General features: G+C 38.0%; 1 pseudogene across 1 annotated transcript; it reads left to right on the forward strand.

Moving 5' to 3' along the window:
- The first annotated feature begins 1,587 nt into the window (after window positions 1–1,587).
- LOC309843067 (large ribosomal subunit protein eL27 pseudogene) lies at window positions 1,588–2,088 on the forward strand (annotated as a pseudogene). The gene has a single exon. The product of its transcript is annotated as a large ribosomal subunit protein eL27 pseudogene (transcript).
- Window positions 2,089–11,491: the final 9,403 nt, after the last annotated feature.

The raw sequence follows: 11,491 nt of genomic DNA on the forward strand, positions 1-11,491 counted from the left end.
ATTCTCCACTAAAAGAAACTAGAGTTGCATGGAAAAAAAATCATTAATCCCTGGTTTATTTAGAGAAAGTACAAGTTATGCCTGGGCTATGGTAAAGAAGTACTTAAATAATGAAGGGATATGTAAAAACACAAGAAAGTGTATTAGTTTTCTATTGCTACATAAGAAATTACCATAAACTTAAAAGCTTAAAACAATACATGTTTCTTAGCTCATAGTTTCTATGGAATGAGTGTCTAGGAACCATTTATCTGAGTTCTCTGCTCAGGGCCTTAGATGGCTGCAATCAAGGCGTCATCTGATCTGTGTTTTCATCTGGATGTTTAACTGGGGAAAGATCCACTTACAAGCTTCACAGGTTGTTGGAAGAATTCATTTCATTATACCTGTTTCTTGCTTGTGACCAACTGCAGTTCCTAGAGGCCTCTTGTCATCCCTTGATATTAGATCACTTACTTCTTCAAGTCAGGGAAAGCAGGAGAACAGTCTCCTAGGAGGTTAGTATAGATTGCCACCAACTTAGTGTATTACAAGAAATTTAGTGTATTATAAGAAAGAAAAATTATAGGCCAATCCCACTCATAACTTAGGGATAAAAATCCTAAGTGAAATGCTAGTAAGCAGAATCCAACAGTATATAAAAAGGATAATATGTCATCACCAAATTAGATTTATAGAATTGTAAAACTGATTTAACATTCATAAATCTATTGATGTAATTTACCACATTAACAGAATAAGAAGCACAAAACCTCATATGATTATCTCTATAATGTATAGAAAATCTTTGAAAATATTTAACACTTATTCAATATAAATACTCTTAGCAAGCTAGAAATAGAAAATAAAGCTGTCTTAATTTGATAAAATGTTATCTACAGGGGCACCTGGGTAGCTCAGTGGGTTAAGCCTCTGCCTTCAGCTCAGGTCATGATCTCAGGATTCTGGGATCGAGCCCGGCATCGGCTCTCTGCTCAGTAGGGAGCCTGCTTCCCCCTCTCCCTCTGCCTACCTCTCTGTTTACTTGTGATCTCTCTCTCTCTGTCAAATAAAAAAAAATATATATTTTTTTTTTTAAATGCTATCTACAAAAAACCTATTGCAAACATCACCTTTAGTGGTGAAATGTTGAAATTGTTTTCTCTAAGATTAAGAGGGAGATAAATATACTCTCTGCTACTACTAAATGTTATATGGCATTCCTAACCAGTTCAATAAAGGACCAAAAATTAAAAATAATTGAAAAGGAGAAAACTAATTATTCATAGATAACATAATTATTTATGTAGAACATTTAAAAAATCTACAGATAAATTATTAGAAATAATAACAAAGATCAGCAAGTTTATTGGATGCAAAGTAAAATTTAAAAAATTAACTTTTATATTCTGGCAACAAATGGAAAATGAAAATTTTAAAATTTCTATGCATAAATACCAAACATAAAAAAATCAATTACCTAGGAACAAATCTAAAAAATTGTGTATGACCTCTACATATGTAAGTATGCAACACAAACACACACACACACACACACACACACACACTACTGGAAGAAATTTTAAAAGTCTTAAATAAGTAGAAGAGGCCCTTTCTTCCTTTCTGCTGTAGGATCGAGTAGTTGGTGTCGAGATGGGCAAGTTCATGAAACCCGGGTAGGTGGTGCTGGTCCTGGCCGGATGCTACTCCGGACGCAAAGCGGTCATCATGAAGAACATTGATGATGGCACCTCAGACCGTCCCTACAGCCATGCTCTGGTGGCGGGAATTGACCGCTATCCCCGCAAAGTGACAGCTGCCATGGGCAAGAAGAAAATCGCCAAGAGGTCAAAGATCAAGTCTTTTGTGAAAGTTTATAACTACAATCACCTCATGCCCACAAGGTACTCTGTGGATATCCCCTTGGACAAGACTGTCGTCAACAAGGATGTCTTCAGAGACCCTGCTCTTAAACGCAAGGCCCAATGAGAGGCCAAGGTCAAGTTTGAGGAGAGGTACAAGACCGGCAAAAACAAGTGGTTCTTCCAGAAGCTGCGATTTTAGATCTGTTTTGTTTCAGTCATTAAAAATACACCCCCCCAAAAAAAATAAGTAGAAGAATTTATCATGTTCATGAACTATGAGACTATTTTAAAAGATATTTCTTTTTCCCAAATGGAACTAATGGAATCAATACAATCTCTTACAAAATCTTAAGGCTTTGTGTGTGTGTGGTAGAAATAAACTAGCTAATTCTAAAATATACATGGAGATGCAAATGACTAAGAATGGTAAGGCTCTGGGAACATAACAAAATGTGAAGAAAACTTACTCTTCCAGATAGCAAGAGTTATTATAAAGCTATAGCAATTTGAGACAATGTAATAATATAATAGTTGAAGGAATAGAGAAACTGACCAGTGTACAGGATAGAAAATGGAGAAAGGAGACTTACACATATATGGGCACTTGATTATGATGAAGCAGCGCTAATGGAACAGTGATCCATTTCAATGGGGTGTTCAAAGAAGAATGATCTTTTCAATAAAGGATGTTGGGTCCATTGATATTAATATGGAAAAACAGTGAAACTTAAGGACTCACACCATCTACACAAAAATGAATTTCAAGTGGATTGTGAATCTAGTGCAAAAGGCAAAATAATAAAACTTGTAGAAGATAATATAGGATGATATCTTCATGACCTTGGGGGAGGAAAGGATTTCTTAATAATGATGCAAAAAGATAACTACAGAGGAAAAGACTGATATATTGACTGAAGATAAGATTTCAGGGGAGCCTGGGTGGCTCAGGCAGTTAAGTGTCTGCCTTCAGCTCAGGTCATGATCCCAGGATCCTGGGATCAACCCCATATTGGCTCCTTTCCCAGCAGTGGGTCTGCTTCTCCTTCTTCCTTCTCCTTGCTTATACTTCCTTTTCTCAAATAAATAAATAAATCTTAAAAAAAGAAAATAAAAATTTTAATTCATCAAAAATCACCATAAGAAAGTAAAAGACAAGCTATATAATGGCAAAGATATGTATGTCAGATGTAACTGTCAAAAGGTTCATGTTTGGAATATATAATTTCCATAAATCAATAATAAAAAGTCCAAATATTCAATAGAAAAATGGGCAAGAGACGTGAACAGGCACTTTACAAAACAGGACATCCAAATGGTCAATAAACAAATGAAAAGTATTCAATTTCATTATCCACCAGGAAAATATAAATTAAAGCTATAATATCTCTAAATATCCAGAAGAATAAGCATAAAAGATTGATAATATAAAGTCTAGGCAAGGAAGTAGAACAGTGGGAACATTCACCACTTCCAGTGGAAGTATAAATTGGTACAACAACTTAAAAAAACTTGTAACATTATTTACTGAAGTTTAATGAATGCCTACCCTATGACCTGCAATTCTTCTTGGTGTATACCAAACAGAAATGCATGGGGTGCCTGGGTGGCTCAGTGGGTTAAGCCACTGCCTTCCACTCAGGTCTTGATCTCAGGGTCCTGGGATCGAGTCCCACATTGGGCTCTCTGCTCAGCATGGAGCCTGCTTCCCTCTCTCTCTCTGCCTGCCTCTCTGTCTATTTGTGATCTCTCTCTGTCAAATAAATAAATAAAATCTTAAAAAAAAAAAGAAATGCATGCACATGTATAACATGAAACATGATTATGAGTGTTTATTAGCAGCACTCCTCATAATAGCAAAAAAACAGAAATAATCCAAATGTCCATCATAGTAGAAAGAAAAAATAAATTTGTTACATTCACACAATGGCATTTGATATAACAATGCAAAGGAACAAAATGCATCTACATAAAACAGCATGGATGAATCTTATAATTTGTAAAATTGAATGAAAAACCTTGTCACAAAATAGTATAGACTCTGTGTTTCCACTTACATAAAGTTTAACACCAGGAAAAACTATCATGTAAGTATTTGGGATAGTGGCTACTGTAGAGGAGGAAAGAAAGATTAGTGGTTGGGAAAGAGTATAACATGGGTTTCTGGGAAGTTGGAGGTATTATTTCTTGAATAAAATGTTAATTACGTGGTTATTTGTTTTGTGGCCATCCTGAGCTCTATGTTCACCTTTTGCTTACTTGACTATCGGTAACCTAGAACACACTATAAAAGATTCTATACCTTTTCTTCATTGGTGTCAGGGGAGGACCATGTGAGAGTCAGGAAGAATCTGGTTAATTAATACTAATATTGTTTCTATCATCACTTTCTTAATTTTTATATTTTTTGATGTGATGGTATAGTTCTTTTCTTCTTAATTAGCATGGCCTAACTCCTCATATGTGAAATATAATAGGAAACAAGTAATCTAGTCAGTAAATGGGCAGAAGACATGAACAGACACTTTTCCAAAGAAGATGTACAAATGGCTAACAGATACATGAAAAAATGTTCAACATCACTAACCATCAGGGAAACACAAATCATAACCACAATGAGATACCACCTTACATCAGTTAGAATGGCAAAAATTAACAAAACAGGAAACAACAAGTGATAGCAAGGTTATGGAGAAAGGGGAACCCTCTTACACTGTTGGTGTGAATGCAAGCTGGTACAGTCACTCTGGAAAACAGTAAGGATTTTCCTCAAGACATTAAAAATAGAGCTATCCTATGACACAGCAATTGCACTACTAGGTATTTACCCCAAAGATACAGAAGTAGCAAAAAGAAGGGACATATGCACCCTAGTGTTCATAGCAGTAATGTCCACAATAGCCAAACTGTTGAAGGAGCTGGGATGTCCTTCAATAGATGAATAGATAAAGAAGATGTGGTTCATATGTGCAATGGAATATTACTCAGCCATCAGAAAGGATGAATACCTACCTACCATTTGCATTGACATGGATGACACTGGAGGGGATTATGCTAAGTGAAGTAAGTCAAGCAGAGAAAGACAATTATCACATATGATTTCACTCATATGAGGAACATAAGGAATAGAGCAGAGGACGACAGGAGAAAAGAGGGAAAATGGAATGGGATGAAATCAGAGAGCAAGACAAACCATGAGAGACTCTGGACTCTTGGAACCAAACTGAGGGGTGGAGTGTCGGGATGGGGCAACCAGGTGATGGGTATTAAGGAGGGCACAGGTGGTGATGAGCATTGTGTATGATATATGCAACTAATGAATCATTGAACACTATGTCAAAAACTAATGATGTACTATATGCTGACTAATAGAACATAATTATTAAAAAAAGAAACATAGGTGGAGACCAAGAGAAATTAGAAAACTGACCCATCCAAATTACAGATTTCCTGGAGAAAGGTAGGGAAATGTAGCAGTAAAACTTTTGCTTTATCATATTGATTGTTCCTGTTGATACTGGTAAATGACACATCTCGTTGAAGCTGAGATAGTATTTATTTATCTTCTTCAGAGTGGAGTGGTTAAGTGCCAATTCCTGAAAGGATGTAATATTTTGTAATATTTTGAAGAAACGATGATAGGCACCTGCGTGGCTCAGTCAGTCAAGCATCTCCCTGTGGCTCAAGTCATGATCTTGGGGTCCTGGGATCGAGTCCCACATTGAGCCCCACATCAGGGTCCCTGCTCAGTGGGGAGTCTGTTTCTCCCTCTCTCTCTGCCCCTCCCCCTGCTCATATTCTCTCACTTGCTCACTCTCTGTCTCAAATAAGTAAATAAAATCTTTAAAAAAAATAAAGAAAAGATGATAGATACTTAAAACCAAATGTGTGTAGTATGTTTCATCCACATTCACAATCCAGTGAAAGATTTCTTCAAATTCTCTCTCTTCCAGTTTTTTTCCTTTATTCAAAGTGAGCTCATGGGATGATGTCAACATTCTCATGCTGCCATGTAACACATTTCTTCTTTAGGCACTTCATTCCCCAAACCTGCTTTCTTTGTTGCCACCAGTTGGATCTCCCAGGTGACACCAATGGTTTAGTTCCACAAGTTTCAGTTACGTCAGATAAATAAGTTCTGGAGATCTACTGTACAACATTGTGACCATGGTTAACATTATTATATTATGCACTTAAAAATTTAAGAGGGTAGACCTCACATTAAATGTTCTTGCCACAGAAATAATTTTTCTAACATTAAAAAACCATATACTGACCACTTACTGTATTCCAGGAATCCTGCTTCAGCCTTTCTGAAAAGGCCTGTGTCCCATTCATAGGCACAGATATTAGACTTTCTTCCATAGGAATTTCCTGATGACAACATTGCCAAAGCTTATTTTAGGATTTTGCTTCACTTTATGGTGAATTCTAGAGTGAGTGTTTTCACTTAAGAAGTCAAACAAATTGGAACAACTTTGTATGCTACATGTATGCATTTTGACTCTCATCTCTCTCAAAGGGGGCTGGAGGAGCAGGGTCAATAAAAAACATGAGAAACAAAAGTGGAAAGAGCATGACTCTGGTTGGGAAAGTGTAATTGAAACCAAAATAATGAATACATCAAGTTATACAAATGAGGCATCCGTCATTACACCATAGTGTGTGTATAATAAGGCACCAAGAAATAGCTGCCTAATTTAATGGGATTAGAGCTAATTGGACTGGATGCCTCTACCCATAAGTAATCTCCTGCAGGGAATGAAAATACTTCTGGAAGTTTCTCCATTCTGTATGTAATGGATGTGAAAAGGAAACTGGAAAACAGATAGGCTTGATCTCTTGGGAAAATATTTTAACATAATTAAAAGTGTACAGCTTTGTAAGCATTGGATAATGTATGCCAGTGATTAAACTATTTTTTAATTTGATAAGGGCTTAGAATCTTTATAAATGATTACGAAGTAAACCCTGCACATATCCAGATACAATACAGCAAGTGCAAGTGGTCACGCAAAGGTGTTTGAACGTAAAGCCACTCAAGACTAAAGATCCCCAGCAACACAGAGTGAATGGTAAAACCCCACCACAGACTGCTACAGGCCTGACGGCAGAAATGACTTTTCCATTGCATTTCCTGATCTCACAATCCCAAGTTATATAACATGTTTAAAATGAATGAATTTGTCTTCTTGATGCGTTTCCCAGTCGTGGGTTTTAAAGAGGAAATGGAAAAGACCGTAGTCCCCGCACACACAAAAACAGTTCTGTGTGTAAGCTTCTCACATGCCTCATTTTTATTCAATTCAAAATAAACTCTGACCCTCTGATACTGTAGGTGGCTCCTTGGGGAAGGATGTCGAGAGCAAACCAGCACATATTTGTGGCATGGAAATGAATGGTCTTGCTCAGGCCCTTTCAAAACCACAGTCTCCCTACCCTTTCTGCACAGTGCAGGTCAAAAATACCTATCAGAAGAATCAAAGTCCTTCCACCACTTTGTTTGGATCTCTTAATTAGGAAAAACCATGCAAAATAACTTATCCAGACTTTGTTCTTAAATAATTAGCAACTGCTTTTAAAAGGCCTGTGGCCTTTTTTTTTTTTTTTTTTCCCTTAGAGGTGGGGAGGGGGCACAGAGAGAGGGAGAGAATTTTTAAGCAGGTGTGGAGCCCAACGTGGGGCTCAAATTCATGACTCTTGAGATCAAAACTTGAGCTAAGAGGAAGAGTCAGATGCGTAACCAACTGAGCCACCCAGGCGACCCTAAGAGGCCTGTGGCCTTTTGACATTTCAGTTGTACAATTCAAAGTAATTACAGAACACAATTAATTTGGACACTTTTCCATTTAGCTTTATCTTCCTTTAGGGTATATGCATGTGGCTTATTAAGTGTAGGTTCCAGGAAGTCCATGAGCTGTGTTCAACACCATCACTGGAACTGTTTGTTGTTCAGTGTCTGTGTTTAAGGCAGTGAGTCACTCACAGGATATATCCTGGGAGATCCTGAACAGACCCAGGATGAATTCCCTTCCTAGCTTCTGAAACCATCCAGTCATGGGTCCCTGCTGAACCAGTCCGTAGCCTTTACGTTGGGATTCACATCTGTAGGAAGGTATTCAATTTCCAAACATCCAAACATATCACTAGACTGACACATCTTTAGAGATGATTGTGTCTTAAAAGGAAATTAGCCTGATGGAGCAAAACTTGCTAATTTTCCTTTTGTTCCCCTTTCTTCCCTCTCCTCAACTTTCCTAAATGCCTCATAAGCAATACCCTCTGGGCAAATGACTTTCTGAAGCAAAAAGGATCAAGGACAGACCCTGGTTGAGAAACTCCAGGCTTGACTTTTAGTGTTCTCAGAAAGCTCAGGGGACCTACCAGAGTAGCCAGAGTTGCTTAAGATTTTATTTTCTTTAGTGTAATTATAATTATAATGATGATAGTAATACTTATAGCTACTATCTGTTGAATATTACCATGTATGAAATAGGTACTAACGTTCCTATTTCATAGGTGAAGAAATGGAGTTTACTAAATTCATTAACTTACCCAAAGTGGATTTTTAACCACCAAGTTATATCATTCCACGTTTTCTTCTTTTTTTTTTCTTTTAATTTTATTTCTTGCCTTGTTCTAAAAGGAGGGTTTGATGTAGAGATGTTATTTTCAGTGTCCAGTAGCAAGTTATTCATTAAAGTAGTATTTTCCCTATCTATCATAAATACACATGAGAATATTATTGTTTTAGATTATTATCAGATTATTGGGTTTGAATAGATTGTAGGAAGAAAAACAGGGAAGGAAAGTGTCAGAACCATAGCTCTAGTCATAGTTTTGTCACTTCTTCCCTTGTTGGCTGATCTTGGGAGAGCCCACTGTGACCTATCTGAGCCTCAATATTGTTATTAGTAGAATGGGTAAGGTAATAGCATCTAACCTAATCACGTTACAGAGGTTAGTAATTAGAATACTTACAAACTCTAAACTGCCACACAGGTGTCAAATGGAATTATCACTCCCCATATGATCCCAGATGCTGGGCAATCTCAGTAGGTCTTGCTCCTACCTTGGAAGTCTTGCAGCAGCTCACTGCAGAGGACTGAACATGGGTCATATGTTCAGGATTTAGACTATCAATCACTGTGAATACAGCAAGGGGAGTGTAATTTTTCATGGTTTAACTGGCATCTCTCAACTGAAGGTCTGCTGGCTAGTAAACCTTGGGGACAAGGGTGATGCCTTGCTCAACTTGTATCCCCAGCACTCTGCACACAATAAGTGCTCAGTAGCCATTCATTAAATTAAACACACCAGACAAATGAAATGTGATCATAGATCCAGAGGTGGAAATTAACTTTCTTCCCAAATTCACAAGTGGGAAGCCTGTTCATTCACTACCATAGAATTGTTAAATTTGGCAGCTTAGCAGAGTTTTGAACATTTGGGATGTTACTCCTACCAATGTGTTGCCTTTCTCTCTAACTTGGGACAACTCCATGGCAGAACAAGTCTGATATTTTAAGTGAATATGAAAAATAGAGAAAGCAACTGTGACAACAGTTCCTAATGAATGTAACAGTGAGGAGAAAAGAGAGCAGAGTAGCTTTAAGCTGTGGAAGAAAAAGTGATTGTTAGGAATGCTGGGAAACTGTCAAACCCACAGCTTCTATGAAAGCCAGAATTCTCCTTGCAAAAATAATGACAAGTGACATCTGAGCTGCCTTTTTACGGCTTACTATACAAAAGGCATTTGTGCCTCTCAGCCCAAGGGCTGAAAATAGAGAGCAGGCATTGCAAGAGGACACAGGTTAGGAAGTCTAGAAGGTCAGCATGGATGTAGAGTCCAGAGGCAAGAAGGCTCTGTGGTATGGTTTATTATAATGATTCAGGGTGGCACTGTCTTGGTCCAGTTTCCTGAAGGGGCACATCTCTACCACTCAAAGACCCTCTGGGATTTGAACACTTCATTCTATTCCCTAAGTACCCTTTGAGTGGACCAGGAAGTGCTTCAGGTAAGGTGATCTTGGAACAGTCCTCTGGATCCCCCAGTACCAGATCAGCCTTTATCTTGCTCATGTTCACCATCCAAACTAAGCTTGATTTAGTCATGGAGTGGGGTGAAGTGGGCGTGAGGGAAGGAGAGGAGGAAGGACTGTTCATGTCTAATAAAGCACTTATCAGATGTTTGACATTTGGTTAGGCTTCAGAAAGTCCTACTCAGGACAGAGATGTTAACAGACTTCAAATGTCATTATGCTCTCCCTGCCAAGGACATGCCCCATATTCAAAATCTCTGAGACACAGAATAACGGAACAAAGCAAAGAGGCATAGAGAAAACAAACACCTGTGCTCTCCCTGGAATGTAATGATTCCACAGCACTTTTTTTCTTTTTTTTTTTTTTTTAAGATTTATTTATTTATTTATTTATTTGACAGACAGAGATCACAAGTAGGCAGAGAGGCAGGCAGAGAGAGAGGGGGAAGCAGGCTCCCTGCTGAGCAGAGAGCCCGATGCGAGACTCGATCCCAGGCCCCTGGGATCATGACCTGAGCCGAAGGCAGAGGCTTTAACCCACTGAGCCACCCAGGTGCCTCATTCCACAACACTTTTAAAGCCTATGGATAATTCTTTATTTAGTACACCATATGAGCATTCTACATGTATAAATGTAACAATATTCATATTTAGAGTCATAGGTTTCTCTCAGCTTAAAATCATTTCAATAAATTCATTTGGTCTATGCAAAAATATCAACAACAGATTGATTTTTACTTTATAATTCATAGAGGGTCTAAAACACCTTCTCTACCAACCTCTTCCACACTAGAGATAAATCCTAGTATCCTCCCTCATTTTAAAGATGAAGGAACTGAAGCTTAGTGAGCTTAAGGGCAATGACTAGGGGATTTGAATTAGGAACATGGGCTTCATGACCACCTTCTTCTGACAACACCTTTGAAGCCAGAGAAACGTGACTTCTATATTTTACAAATAATGGAAATTGGAACTGCCCAGTTGGCGACCAAAATTCAAGGGACCTGAATTTAAACATGTCTTCCTGACTCCTGAACCTATGCTTTTCCCATTGTATTGTGCCACTTGCCAAGTTTCAGGGTAGAAATAAGGACAGTTTTAACTTCTAAAGCTGCCTTAAAGCAGCCAATATAATTTGAGTAGGATATGCAAATTAAGCACTACTGTTATGTAAATATCCTTCTCTGCTCTCCCTAGCAATTTCAAACACAGCTGGCTGTTGCCCTTGAAGAAATCCAGGTTAGAAGCAGGGCTGTAAATTGAATGTTTGTTTTTCATCTCCTCAGACTTCAAATATTCACTAACAAGGGGGTGTGTGAGGGAGTTCTGGGGATAAACACTCTTTACTAAGAAAGAGCTTTGTGGTCTTTTCTTCCAGACAGAAAAAAAAATATGTATCTGGTAGTTTCTCTCCTATCTCTCTTTCTAATAACCTCGGAGACATCATCAACTGGCTGGTATGTGATGTGTGAATGTCTTCTATCAGAGGGAGACATGACCTTGGCAAACAAATTGGAAAGAGATCTCATTTCCACTGTTGGGCTCACTCAGAATAGTAGATTTTCATCCTGAAGCCCGAGTCCTTGGAACTGGTAGAAAATATTAAGT

This window comes from Mustela nivalis, assembly GCF_964662115.1.
Source record: "Mustela nivalis genome assembly, chromosome: 10".
NCBI classification, from domain to species: Eukaryota; Metazoa; Chordata; class Mammalia; order Carnivora; family Mustelidae; genus Mustela; species Mustela nivalis.